Below are 15712 nucleotides of genomic sequence, written 5' to 3'. Positions count from 1 at the left end.
GTTGACTCGTTGATGCCGAAATTGGCACCAACAAATGGCGCCGTCTGTGGGAACCTTGAACGCTTGGCGCGTGTTCACTGGTTTAGTTAAAAAGGAAGCGTGTAGTATACCGGAAAGACCTTCAGTGTCTAGAGCCTTACCTAAGACTACGAATGAAAGATGAAACAATGACAAATTGGGCAAGGGTGGACATCCACCTACGAGGAGGAGCACAAGGTCGAGTATACCGTGCTTGCAAGGAATAGAGGAGAAGTCCGCCAACCCTTGCCACTAAAAACCTCGGCTTCCACCTTCTACACCAACTGAAGGTTGGACACTCAATGTTCATATCTACAAATCGTTGTCCACATGTCTCCATTTGATGAAAGATAGCCTACTCCTGAGTATGATGTTATCGTATGTGTACCCCCCCAACATGCCACTGATGAGGAGACCAAGGGTGACCAACGTCGCAAAGACAAACACTTTGATGGTTTGGCGAACACGGGGCAACCATCACCACCCAAGGCTGATGAACACAATTGATCCTCATATCACCCCTGCTAATCATTATTATCACTGGATGGTGACAAGCAAATTATCATCGTTGGAGCGCCAATACTAGAATTCAAGCCGGGAACTGATGATCAGACAAAGTCTGTAGATTTGATGAATGGTGTAGTCAAGAGATCCACACAAAGATCACGCACGCTACCTGACACGGAGAATCTTTCTACTAGAAATCCAGCAACGGCCCTACCTTCAACATCCAGGTCATTAGATGATAGCTCACAAGGACGCGTAGGAACCTCCGACGCATAGTCAATGACGAGCAACTTCAATTCTCGTGACATTGTGCGACCACCACTCGATGAAGTAGCAGCCTTGGATCGAACTAGAGGCCTCGAACCTCCAACGCCTGGCAGCCCAGGACACTGGCGTAATAGGAGAGAGTTGTAAAAGCTTTGGAGTCGCTAGGAAAAGCGAAAAAGTTACCGCTAAATGCCTGACGACAAGACCACTTGTCCATCAAAGACGAAGGACTCAAATCCACTCATGCTAGAAGTCATTCACCGTTGTTGTCATAAAAAGTATCGAGATGCATGATAGGCGACGTCTCACTATCCACAATCCACTACTCTGATTGACGTTGGTATTCAACAAGCTTGGAGCTCCATCGCCAATCGCCACCATCATACGAAGGTGGGAGAAACTTTAGCTCACAGTTGTAACATGTAGCTAAAGGATGCACATGACCAATGCTTCATCAATGCTGATATGCTTGAACCACGATGCTCGCATACCACGGAGATTCAATTGACTCTTAAGAACAGACGTGATTTGGCCTTACCCTCCACCTTCATTGGCAACTCAGGATCCACCGACTGATCATGTTTCAATGCTCGAATAATCTTGAAATTTGGAGTTGCTGGAGTACCGCCGCATGAGTCGAATTAATAGACGGGTTTACGAGTCTTGCATGCACGGCGACAATACCCATTCACCAATATGGCGAAAAATTGGTGGCTAGGAGAGCCAACCCCAGAAGAAGGAAAAGCTTTCAACCCCACCATCTTATTGCCCTTAGACCTGTACTCCCATCGAAAAGGTCTCGACGTGCCACTACTCAACCCTTTTGTTGCCAAAGGCCTGCATCAAGAAAATGCCCACATGGAGACACCGTCCGGAACAAGTCACATTCGAAGGAGCAAGCTACACCACAAACGGTACACCCTACTCTAAATTACTTATTTGTCTTATCATAAAGTATGATCACATGCACCATTATATCCTCTTTAAAGATTTCCTTGATACGCCAAGAGTGATGAATCTTCGAACACCAATAGGAATATGTTAGCCCTAGAGAGCCGGGGGCTCAATTCTATTATGTATTGATTTTTACATCTTATATGGCGTTCTATGTATCTACTATATGTGTCTCTATACTATTTGCATGCTATAAATCATGTTGAGATCGGAATTTGCACAAATGAATTAGCTTGAAAATATATCCATCTATTCAACAATTTGGCAAAGACCCCCGTGCTAAGCATATGACTAATTAACTCTGGTTACATCAGCTCATTACTGATGAACCTGTGTCAATGCCCAGACGCGGACCAAGTGGGGTACCAGTTCCACAAATCTATCTATATACAAACTCCGAGAAGTTTATTGGAACACAAAGGTATAGCTATCTCAATAGAAGTCCATCTATGATAAATATAGTAGTAGTTTGTATAATAGACATCCTTGGTATTCCAACAGCCCAAGGATTTGAGCCACCAGATGAAAGAGTCTCGCTGGCCAAGACCAATTCACAGAGCTAGTGCCTTCAAGGTCTAACCCACTTGAGCCACCGATGAAAGAGTCTCGCTAGTCGAGACCAATTCACAGAGTGCCCTCGAGGTCCAGCTCACTTAAGTCACAGGTGAGCAAGTCTTAAACAACTGAGACTAACACACATAGTGCACTCGAGGTCCAACTCACTTGAGTCGCCAGGTGAGAGAGTCTTAATGGCCGAAACTCGCAACGAACACTCGAGGTTGGTCGACTCTCAACCGCTACGACCACCAGTTATGAGACTTTTAGACCGAACAATAGTTAGAGGTCTTACACTCCCTCAAAAATTATGCTAATATTTTAGTTATGGCAAAAGTAGGGACAATGCACTTATGTGCTAAATTAGAGCCAATAGTTAAAGCTCAGAGGGAAACAAAAGGAGGTCATTTAACCTATCCTCACCCTTGTCAAGAATGTTACCCTTCTCTCTATTGGAGATCGGCCACAATGAGTTCAATCTCCTACCGTGGACCTTCGTAGTTCGACCTTCAAACTACCATAGTAATGGCCTATCACATATAGAAACTCACCCCCACACAACGAGGTTCACTTTTTACATCCACTCTTGGTCTTTCACTAAGAACCACCTACTCAAGCCTAGATTCACCAAATTCTCCCTCATATTGAGTTCCCTACCCAACATAAGCCTTGCTTGGCCAGGGAACTGGGGGCTTGTTGATGTCATAATTTGGTTCGACAAATACTTTTGACTTTTCAACCCATTCCACGCGGTACGCATTGAAATGTCAAAGAGTCCACGTAGGACTCTGACCTTTCAACGCACTTAAACCTTTCATCGAGAAAGAAAAGATAACCCTAAGATGGAAATAATCATGACTAGTGAGATGCCTCACTTTGGTACTCCAAGTCTTCAACCTTGGATCTCTACCTCTTAAGTCTTGGACGGTCACCATGTGATTGACTCACCATCTTGGATGGCAAGGCAAAAGCATATCACGACCTCACTACTAGAATAGCACAGTCCAAAGGAACCAAGAGTCTCAACCCCCAAGACCAAGAGTTCGACCCCCAAGCTTAGAAGCCTCGACCTCTAAGGATCATGACCACGAGCTCCAAGGCTAAAGCCTCGACCTCCAAGCTCACGCACATGTAATCGTCATGATAAGACATGGAGCACCAATCAAGAAGCAAATCTTACCTAATTGGACAAGTGTCACAATCCCATGACCAGCATGGCCACGAACGTGGGTTGAAGATGATGTGATTAGAAAAGACCATAAAATGGTGCCATCTGTCACCCACTCTGCCACCCACTCGACCAAACCCATGCTGATGGCATGTCAGAAAAGGAGCTGACACCCTTATTTTCGGGGCCAAGCCCATACTCCAACAGTGTACCTCAACCACCTCCAAGCCCTATAAAAAGAAGGACTCTTCCTTCATTCGGGGTCTCGGAATCACTTTCCAAAAATACCAACAAAACTTCTCCTCCTTCTCACTTTCTAATTTGATCATCGGAGCCTGACGGGCCAGCACCATGTTCAATCGACCAGTCAACCCTATGGAGAGAAGATAAACCCCACATCCAAGATCTTACCCTACTACCCCACCTAGGACTTCAACTTTCTCTTCTCTCCGAAAGCTATGCCAAAATGCATAGTCCTTTCCATAAAGCTCCGCCAACTCGAGGTGGTGGAAGCCCAACATCAGGTGGAGGAAGCCCAACATCAGGTGAAGGAAGTCCGAGACGAGACTATCAGTTTCACCCAACAAGGAGCTTGGGAGCCCAACATCAGGTGAAGGAAGTCCGAGACGAGACTATCAGTTTCACCCAACAAGGAGCTTGGGAGCCCAACATCAGGTGGAGGAAGCCCGACGTGAGGCCATCAGTTCCACCCAAGAAAGGAGCTTGGAAGCCTAACATCAGGTGGAGGAAGCCCAACATCAGGTGAAGGAAGTCCGAGACGAGACTATCAGTTTCACCCAACAAGGAGCTTGGGAGCCCAACATCAGGTGGAGGAAGCCCGACGTGAGGCCATCAGTTCTACCCAAGAAAGGAGCTTGGAAGCCCAACATCAGGTGGAGGAAGCCCAACATCAGGTGAAAGAAGTCCAAGACGAGACTACCAGTTTCACCAAACAAGGTAGCTTGGAGACCCAACATCAGGTGAAGGAAGCCCGAGGCCATACCTTCAGTCACAAGTGCACGACCAGGGCTACTCACGTAGTCAAACTAATCGAAGGAAAAGATAGGCCCACTTGAAGAAAACAACCCCACCACTTTACACTTGGATTTCAACGGAACTTCCGTTGACTCGTTGATGCCGAAATTGGCACCAACACATCAGGACAGTAATAATGGACGAGGATTGAACCAATCTCTCAATTGCTGTCCATATGAGAAGCCCATCTGTTGCGTAAGGATAATCTTTGATCAGTAGTCTTAGTCCATGGACCTGACTGGGGTCTGGTATTGCCATCCCTCTATGTAGAAATGACAACAAAGTTAACCAGGGGAAATAATAATCGTTCAGATATGACAGCAATATGATTTAAGAGTCTTATGAAATTAATTGTTTACCTTCTGATGAGATCTGCAGGAAGGCCCTCAAGGTATGCAGCACAACTAATCTCCATGCTATGTTTGCCAGCAGTGAAAGTCGACTCGATTATTCCTTCAGAATTCATCGGAAATTGACGGGCCAATGCATTTATCTTCATCGTGTATCGCATGTGAGGTTTGAGAAGCCTGTAGATGGGATGCATCGCACTCAGCTGCCGGTGGGTTGCTATGATAAATGGTTCCATACACGCATGGCTGCGCAACCTATTTTAAGCAAAAATTTGAAATCTAGCCTTATTAGTATTTTATCGAAATCCTTTCATGGTGAATGTGCTGGTGTGTATTACCAGTGATGAATGAGTCGATGAACGGAGGAATCATTGGAGCATACATGGGCTTTGCCAAGTTCCCAAAGCCAACTTGTTGTAGCATCGACTGGAGGAGTGAGAACCTGCTTAGATGGTGGATCTGAATTGGTTTGAGGGAGACTGCGCTCAATGGGCTTTAATATTCCCAATGAGGTGAGGAAAAAAATTGTACGTGTTGCATAAGCTTTTCGGTTATCCATAGCATTTATTTGGTTGATTAACGGAAGGAAAATGTCATGATAGTCTAGTATGAACATTTTGTTTTCTTCCAATGCCTGAAAAGTTACCACAACCATATATTTACTTTGATAGATCAATATAATCTATCAGTTTTATAGATGATTTTTAGATTATCTACCTGTTGCATAGACATGCCATTTACATGGCCTATTATGTGTTCTTCCTTGAATGCCGATTCTTGTGGGCCATAAGTTGAGGCATTCAGTTTGCCTACAGGTGGGAAAGTTGTGAGTCTCTCTATGCTTAGAGGATTTATGCCTGCAAGTGCTTGACGGCCAAACTCGTCATCTGGCAAACAAGAAGATGTAATCCCTGAAAATGGAGTGAGAATTTAAGTACATGGTACACCTAGCTCTTGGTTGCATCATGTTCAGGTCATTTTTGATACACCAGTTCTCTGGCTTATTAAGATGAGAGGATGCTTACTTGCGTCTAACTTTGCAGGGTCGAATTTGAGGAATTCCTGAACTTTGTTCAATATATTTGCCCATGCAGGATTCATCTTAGTCTTCATTTTGACCGAAGACATATCCCTATACAGATCTCTGATGTCTGAATAGACCTCGAACACATCAGTATTCCTGGCGACTGTTGTTAGTGTAGGAATAATGTGCCTCAGAATTGCCTTTAACTTTCCAAGATCAAGAGCTTCTATCTTGGACTCCTCAAACTCTTCATCTCTCGGCACATAGGCCATCAGGAATTCATTTACTGGTGGCTCCAGATTCTCATCTGTTTTATTATCAATGTGGATTTCACTAGTATTAGTACAGTTATGCAGAAACCGAAATTTAATACTGGATTGTATCTTCTTTTAGCTATAAGTCCAATAAAATTATTCTCAAAATTACTTTACAACTTGCTAGTTTAGACCAAAATAGAAGTTACTTAGGGCCAGATTGGCACAACTTATGCTATGCAAAAAACTACTTATTAAAAATTAAGTAGCGAAAGGTGTTTGGTAAAATTTAAGTAAAAAACAGCTTATTTCAAAAGTTGGACTATTAAATTAGTTAGTAAACAACAGCTTTCATAAGCTAAAAGTTACAGCTGCTTTTAAATTAATCCTAGTTCTCCCATACAGGACCTAAGTTGTTCTGTACACTTCTACTACTACTGGTTTATGTTAAACTAAGGAGTCACCTGTCTTGGTTCGAGGCCTTCCAGTTCGACAGCGTCTAGGGTATGGGTGTTTGTTGCCTCCAAGGATGGGCCTTATGTATCCAAGATCAGGATTTCCAATGTCATTGTAAGTGTCATAATCGTATATTCTATCAGATGGTTTTCGAAATCCTGTTCCATCACCCTTCTGTTGAATTAGCTCCATTTTTCTTAGTTCTTTCCGCCCTGCTGGTGTTTCACTAGGTAGGTATGCCTACAAAGTTCAAATTGATCGATCATTACAATCCGGCCATTTATATACGTGGTGTGTTATTGTGCAAGAATATATATAATTCAATAACTTAATTTTCACCTTATTGGTAGAGAAGAAGATTCTTTTTGCAGGGTTTTTGCACTCTGGTTGAACCCAAGAGTTGCAGGCAAAATTAATAACACCTTTAATGTTGATGCTATCCAAATAGAACTCGCTCTGGTCTCTGTTGCTAACCGTGGTGGCTCCTGGCATCCCAAAGTTAGAATCCACCAAAAATTTAACTTGGTAAGTACTGGTCTTTGTTAGTGCAATGTTTATTTTGATTGGCATTTCCTAAGCACAACAACCAAGAGTCATGTTTTCATGTAATAACTTTCTACTCTTGGATCCTTAGAAGAATGGAATGCTTCAAGCTTCATGCACAACTCTCATCAATCAGGTATGTCTTGCATACAGGTGCATGCTTGTAAAGTGGTTAGGACTGAACTTGCCTTTGAATCCTATTATAGGATGCAATCCTCTTTACAATCCTATTGTACTTATTTTCAGATGGTTTAATCAAAAGCATTCAAACTTTCTTAAATTGGTTTATGGGCTTTTCTAAATGATGATTCTATTTTGATCCATGTTTTTTAAAGGAAGTCATGAAGCCCATGTACATCAGAAACCCTAGCTCGTCCTCTCCTATATATATGTTTCTCTTAGGGTTGTTCAAGGCGTGTAACATATCAGAATATTTGGTCGTTGCCTTCTTGAGAGTTTTCTGCATTTATCTTCAGAAAGCATTGAGCTAAAGTTTCATGTGAGAATCCTTCATAAGCTGTTCCTTGTTTAGCTTTTGAAGGGTTATCAAATCCCAAGCTTTTTCTGTCAAAAAGGTTTTCTGGTTTTATGCTTCATGTGTGTTGGTAGTTCATGCATGATTTGTGCCTTGAGGTGATTGACAACCGAGATGAGAGTTGTGCCATCTCAAGATTGACAAAGGAGAACAAGGTCGCTTATTTGGAAGTAGCAAAGACGAGGAGACACCGCTGCCCACTAGATTGGTTCTAGTAGATGAGTTGTGTAAGATCTTTATGTACTTTCATATTCATATAGTGGATTGTTCACCGGCATAGTGCCCGCAGTTGTTTACCTCTTTAGAGGGTTTTACTGCGTCAACAGATCTTGTGTTATTTGTGATGATTTTACTTTGAATGGTTTGGCAAATTGAATAAATCATAACGTCATCAAAGATCTGTATCTTCGATTAGGACTCAAGTTCTACTTCAATCCTATATTAGGATGCGAACAAGATTGCACTCTTAAGACTGATTTCTAAAGTTGTTAACATATTGATCAGTTGCTTTAGTTGAGAAATACGTATATCCATTCTGTAATTAAACTGGTCTTCCCGGCACCCATTTTCAAATTCCTTGTCCAATCCAATATAACTTCCTCACTCAGGTTTGGCTTCATTTCCTCTTCATTTGTTTCAACATGTTCATGATCAAGGGAGACATCATAAGTTAAATAATGAGTGATATCAATAAATCAACCGGAGATTATATATAGCAAATTAAGCGGCTTACTTGTGCGGATTTGAGTACTAACAAGCTGTAGGACAGCACCCCAGTGGTTATGATGATCACCATGGCCATTTGGTGAAGCATAATTGCCAAGCCGCCTAAGCATCATGTCTTTCATAGTATTTAACTTCTTTTCACTTTTCCTTTTGATAGTTACTAGCGCAGTGAGTTCCAAAGTCAGTGCAGGCTGCTGCTTCGCATTCTCTGAAGCCGCATCAACTGCAACATCAACGGATCCTGCTGCGAGTTCCAAAGGCATATTGCATGCTGCTGCTTCTCGTTCTGTGCCGCAACTCCAACAGCACCAGCGGCCAGCACTTTCTTTATCTCACTTTGATGCCATCTCCTCTTCGTTGAACAAATGAAATTAATGGCGAAACTAGAAGTGTGTACGTGATAATTATGCCTCCTAATATTCAGAGGTAATGCTTCTACTGCAAACGCGTCCATAATGTTTCCTGCCAGTGTTGTGTTACAATATAATTAGGAATCAAATGCATGCACATATATATAGCGTTCATGCAGGGTTGCCGAGCCATGCATGATGCATGTACATGTATGACGTTCATTGTTGCAGAGCCAGACGTACAATTGTCTTTTGTGTAGGACCTCCATTGTTACATTTGATGTAAGTTCAGTTTTGACTTTTGAGTTCCATTGTTTTTTAGTAAACCCTCTCCCTTCAAACTCTTGTCACATAATACAACTCAAGTTTCATTACCATCTTCTGGGACCGTCTGGAATTAATGCACCGATGAAGAAATTGACTATTTTACCTTTCCTTTCTCTATCTCTCCTTCAATATACAACTCTCTGGAATCAGATAGAAACAAAACCAAACTCTCTCCTCAATCGGCCGGGTGAGGTGGCTCTTGGAGCTTTCCGTATAATTTGCTAAGAGCCTAAGATCATCACCTCCTATGCTTTCTCTGCTGGAAAATCGTGCAAACAGTATGACTTGCCCACCATAGAAAGTGGTCTTCTGGGCCTATTGGGTTTCCCAGGGACTGTCTTCTTCACCCTGATACATAATCAACAATCTGATCAAAATCATTCATTACTAGCAATCCATTTCAATTTTCCAATATCTGACCAAGTATTAGCAATTAAAAAAAATCCTACAAAAATTGTTTGAACTCGAAACTAGTGAATTTGGGCATTACCTAGAATCAGTCTCGTCAAGGTAGTAGTTCAGGCAGACTCCCATCGCCGGAGGAGATATGATGGTCCCATCTGTTAGCCAAATGAGTGGTCCAGATATTGCCACGCCAGTCGGGCCCACTCGGTACATCCCGGCTCGGTGCATTCCAGAACTTGACCTAAGACATCTATGCATGACTTTTTTTTTTTTTGGTTGGGTGTGTGTGGTAACTAAGGATCATAATTAAGAATGATATGGTATATACAATTACACGTACGGTGGCATGCACATTCACTATGGTCCAAAGATGATGTCTTTTGGTGGGGTCACTACTAGAAAAAGTGTCCACTGCGCACAGGGTGAAATCCGTATGAATGTAAGTGTATTCACACGCACATATCCTATTTGTAGGTAGCACGCAAATACCTATATGAATAATAATGGTTTAATTCACCCAGAAATCCGTATGCAATATTATTTTCTGCATATTATGATTATTATCTTAATTCTGCTTCCTCTCTCTCAAGCTTCTCTCCATTCTCTTCATCCCCCTCTCTCCCCAATTTTCTCTCTCAAAAGAGTGGGACCCGCACGTATTTTCACACGGACACAATTAATCGTTTGGATGTAGCATTGGCAACGCTTATATTACGTACGAATCCAAATTTTGTGGCTGTATTCACACGGTGTTCCGTATTTAGTAGTACTAATGCACACATAATTGTATACTGTGTCAGTGTTGGCTATGTTTTTCAGTAGTGGGTATCGTCGGGTTTAGAGAAATACTCTTGTAAATTTGTAATAACCCTTAAAGAGAGGCCAACGTACGTTATCGATTTGTCTATCAAATTTTTTAATTTGAAACTTTTTCCTCTAAAATGAGAAAGTATGCTAATTGCCAAATTAGTACTATAATTAAGATAATTACGAATCTCTCGGTGTACATTGTCAAAAGCTACTAAGCTAGCCCCTGGAACTTTCATTACCTCATTTAATTCCTAACAATAATTTAGCTGAGGAAAGTGAAAAGGGTTGACAAGGATAGGAGAGTTAATCTTATCCTCGGAACTTCTTTTCTCTAATTCAATGTTCTCAAATTTAATGTCTTTGGGTGCGATCATACCAACAATAATGCACCGGATTCTATCAGAACTCCGAAGTTAAGCTTGCTTAGACGAGAGCAGTACTAGAATGGATGACCTCCTGGGAAGTCCTCGTGTTGCACCCCTCTTTTTAAATTTAAAAAAAAAAAAGAATTAATGCCTTTGGTTATATGGATAGTAATACTTTTCTCAATCAATAGAAAACTCCTAAGGTTACGGATCATTAGGGCTGCTGGTTTTGAACTGAGGGAGGTGCTTCTACCATAAATGAGCCGATTCTAAATGCCATGGTTCTCATATAGTACTAGTTGAAGCTATGTACTTGTTTGGTTGAATGCTTCTAATATAATAGTTAATTAGCTCAAGACATACATGTCAATTATTGTACTATATAACTACCGATCAAGAACGGAGAACTGTGGAAGGTGTGAAAAACGTTTAATTGATCAATATATACCATATATGTTATCACTTGATGAGTTAATTAGCAGTACGTGTAGTCGTGCATGATTAACAAACATGATATACATATATTGAATAATACAGATCGAGCAAAAATGACCATCTTTGTCAAATAGTCAATTTACTTCTACAGCCAATGAAAAGAAAAAAAATTTGAAAAAATTGTCTCCTTAAAAGAGAGAGGTCAACGTACGTCATCCACCTGTCCGTTGAAATTTTAGACTTGGATCATACTCTAACTTTTCTTTTAAAATTAGAACTGCTTTGAATATGAGAGGAAACAAGGTATGTCATCCACTTGTCCTGCTTTGGATCCACCTGTCCGAGTCCATGGCTATTGACACACCCCAATAACACCCCTTTTATCTATTCACACACTAGTTAGGGATATTTTTCTATTACTTTAATTTATTTTTTTTTATTAAAAATTACCCTAATTACTCTCCCTTGCAATTGTGTTTCTTTTTCTTTTTTCTATTTGGTAAATCAATCATCTCTATCTTTTTTTCCCATCATCATATTATCTCTCATCCTCAACGTTTGCTCGGATCCAAACTGCATTATGTACCTCAAGCTCACCCGCGTCTGCTTCATACACCTCCATCTCTACACCTCATCAATCGAGCTCTTTGAGAAGCACTCGGACGCCTTCTTAATAGCCATGGTTATTGAGCCCATACCAAAATGAAGATCACCCACATGCAAACCTTCTCACTTTGGAAAACAATGCCACACTGATGACATAGAAATCAAGGTCGTGAATTTAAAGGATGACAACGATAAATTGGGGGACCTCGGGGATTCCAAACCTTAGGAGGATTCATCATTGAGTCACCACCCAATTAAAATTTTCCAAACTTTGTTTATGGGGCTTTGTTTGCTTCTCTCAGCTGGTTTGGCCTTTCGTCTTTTGTTATACGGGTGGTGAGGTTTTGAGGTGGGATGGCGAGGAGACACAAGGCGCAGAGCCGCTATCCCACCTATAAACTCTGCATGTTGGGTTGGATGATTAGGAGGCCCAAATTCATTAGAGTTTAAAGCCTGGACTCATTAGAAAACTCCATCTTTAGTAGTCCTCCTCCTCCATCGAATTCGATTGACGAATTACGTAGAAAATTAAGCTATGGTTGTGTCCAGTGAGCAAGAAGAAAGTAGAAGATGCAGAACTACCGAGTTGCCAAATTACATTTTGGAATCCAGTCTCATTGCAACCTCTATAAGACGCAGTGCAAAGCTACCCCTGGTTTCCCCTCAATGGAGAGACCTGACTCATCCAATACTAACAAGGCGCAGTCTTGAATTCGATTTCAACGTTTTCGGGAGCAAATAGTTAACACGAAACGAAGTAGAGCAGCAGAGCCAAGAATTTGTGAGAAGAGTGAATAAATACTTGCAGAAATATCAAGGTAACAAGGTCGACTCTTTCAAATTGCAATGCTACCTTGATGCAGAATCTTGTGTCAGCCTTGATGAATGGACTCACTGGGCAGTAACAAAAGGAGTTGAAAAGCTTCATCTTCGACTTGGTCCTTGTATGACACCAGATGAATATTATGTTTTCCCTCACCGTCTACTTGTTGGCGCAACTTTTAAATGTTAAACATATGTTATCGGAGAGATGTATTCTAAGACCCCCTCCTACTGATTTTGACGGATTCAATCGGCTAACTACTCTTCGTCTACACTTAGTTTCTCTCGATCAATGTCTGATGGCAAATCTCTTCTCTGTTTGTTTGTTATTCGAAAGCTTGACCCTAGATTACTGCAGGATAAGGAGTAGTTCACATCTGAATATTGTTGCTGGTGATCGTCTTACTGATCTGAAAGTGTTACAGTGAGGAGGGAACCCAAATGGAGATTTCGGTACTAAAGCCTCCTTGGAATACATTCCAAATTGCAATTGCAGGTTTTTTTTTTTTTTCCATACAACCTCCACGGTTAGCAAGAATTTATATCTTAGACATGAGACTACGTGTAGTACATGGAACATTATTACCTCAAGCACTAATCCAATTTGCATTGTGTCCCGGGCTTGAGACTCTTCATCTGCGGATGCCAGCGGAACTACCCTTAATTAGCAGGATACCAACTTATGGAAATCTCAAGCAGCTGAACTTGGATATTGACCTATCCCGATTCACTAGGCAAGACGAGGACGATGTTGATGTTAATTGCGTGCTGGATCTTCTCAAGGCTGCTCCCCTTTTGGAAGAGCTTATAATAAGGGTACTAAATGGACTATACTTGTCTGAGACTAATCCAAGAGAGATGAGGAATCATTCTGGATTCACAAATGATCATTTGAAAATGGTTTAGATGCAGAAATTCGGAGGTAATTGGTACGAGACAGAGTTGGCCGTTTGCATCCTAGAGAATACACCAAAGCTGGAGATGCTGGTTATTGATCAGATTGTAAAACTCCATTTGGGTGATGGAAAGTTCAGGCACTGCCGCGAAAATTATTCAGAACAACACATGGGAGATATTGGAGAAAAACTTGAAGGGAGTAAAGACTGTGATGCTCAAATAATATTTCTATAATTGCGGTCATAGCCATTCTAGTTCAAGAATGTCAATAATTCTGCCAATATCTTATGCCTGTTTCACACTCACATGTCGACTTGGTTTAATTGTTCCTTTGTTTTAGCTCAATATTGGAAGATGGTTTTGATTTGTTAAGCTAGGATCTTTATAAATTTTGTACAAGCTTTTCCCCCCAGAGATTGGGAGCCAATTCGAAGTTTAGTATCACACATCCAACAGTAGAAAGAGAAATAAGAGTGCCAAAAAACGATAAAGAGAGAATTTTACTACCTCAAAAACCGTCACTACAACAGATATAGCTACAAAACCACAAATGAAAGCAAGAACCGGCACCTCGATTGATATGCAACTCAACTGCTCCCAGATTCTCAGCCAGGCTTTTAGTCCCAATGGTGAGAAAGCACTTTGTGTTAATAGAGAACCAATCATGATTCGAAAACCAAAACTTAAAACAAAGAAACAAGGAAAGTGAGAGAGACATAAGGATGTGAAAGATTAATAGATAATCCCAAGTGTCCTGTGGTTTTTCATATAATATTGAACAGTATCCTGAAGGATCGCATAAAAGTGATTGATCTCTATTTTCGCTTGTCCAGAGAAGATTGCCTGGGAAGACCCTCCTTCGTCTTGGTTCTCCCTCCAGTTACCATAAGCAGAAGAAAAACATAGCAATAGTGAGAGAAATCCAACGATGAGAAACAAGAGAATTCTGCCAGAATTTGTACAACAACCATGATTCTAAAGAAGATGAGCTGAGAGGCTAAATAGCATGGGTTTGAAAGCCAAACACCGTTGATTCTAAAGGATATCATCTTGAACTTCTCTAAAATCTGGAGCAAGCTGTTCGAATTGTGTCTTGGTTGGCTCTCTAAAATGGAGTGTGTAATTTGTATTGTCTCCTCGCAGCCTGATTGGTGATCCTATGCTTTTAAAAGATATGTCTGCTGCGCTCTCATCAGAAAATTCTATTAGTCTGACAATCAGTGTTCCTCGAACTCCAAGTATTAAATCTCCCACAACATTAGTAAGCAACAAATCATCTATAATCAACTTCAACAACTCCTCATTAGCCGCATTGTATGTCAAACCATCAGTTATACACAACAGTCTGTTGCTTAATTTCTCTACAAACCTCACGTGATCGTGTGCCAAATGCCTTATGATGTGCCACTTTTCTTGTACAAATTCCACACCATCTTGAGACAATATTGCACCTGTTATGAAACCTCCTGTGGATCTATCAGTAATTCCAGCAACAACTGTAGATTCCTTCAAATAAGATATGCATTCCATATGTGTACGGGGAAACCCATTCTCAAACAATTTGTTCAAGTGATCTTTAGCATATACTCCTCCTGTCCCACAAAACACAACGTCCAAATCCTCATTTGTATCTCCAACATTAGCTCCAACTGAACTAATGAGTTGTGCACCGTCCCTTGAATACATAATCACTGTTGACGGAAAAAACTTGTTCTTATTTTCCTTTTGCCTCAACCAGTTAGACACAAACTTTTTAAGTCTTTTCTTCATTTGGGAAACATTCCCTCGATCCCTATGTACCTTGTGTAGCACCTTAATCATCTCTGCGGATACTTTTATTTTTCCTGCTCTTGTAGCTAACATATTGTCACTTATTTTGTGTATTTTTGGACTAGTTCCGCTCAATACCAAAGATCCATGATCAATGGAGCTCCTACCATCGGAGACTACATATGTAGTATCATTCATCATGAAGGAGATTATTGAGGTACCAGACCCTTTCTCATTAAGGGAATTTAGCCTATGAGATAAAAAAAAACACAATGAACAGTTAGAATTATTGTATGCACTTTCATCCTGGCTTCTGATGCTAGTTCAATTGAAAATATCTCCATTTGTTTTTGTAAAATGGGCATGCATAACAAAGTTTCCATAGTTCTAGCAAACTAAGTGCACAAAGAGAGTAAACTTTTACTAAATTAATTCAACCAAAAATCCATCCAAATACAAAAACCATAGCACTTACAGCTTCTCCCATTCAACCACTTTCTTCTTGCTTTGAAAGCTGAGATCTTCTATTACCG

The 15712-nt window shown here is 41.0% G+C and overlaps 1 non-coding gene and 1 pseudogene across 1 annotated transcript; one reads left to right on the top strand and one right to left on the bottom strand.

The window, feature by feature from the left end:
* The window catches only part of LOC112202979, a 33759-nt pseudogene that overhangs the window by 2276 nt on the left and 15771 nt on the right, over positions 1-15712 (bottom strand).
* Positions 10647-10765, top strand: LOC112168494. Its single transcript, XR_002924262.1, has one exon. It is a non-coding gene; the product is annotated as a 5S ribosomal RNA (ribosomal RNA).

This window comes from Rosa chinensis, chromosome 5 (assembly GCF_002994745.2).
Source record: "Rosa chinensis cultivar Old Blush chromosome 5, RchiOBHm-V2, whole genome shotgun sequence".
Taxonomy (NCBI): Eukaryota; Viridiplantae; Streptophyta; class Magnoliopsida; order Rosales; family Rosaceae; genus Rosa; species Rosa chinensis.
Note: the sequence above shows the minus strand (reverse complement) of the source record. Positions and strands in the feature narration are given on the sequence as shown.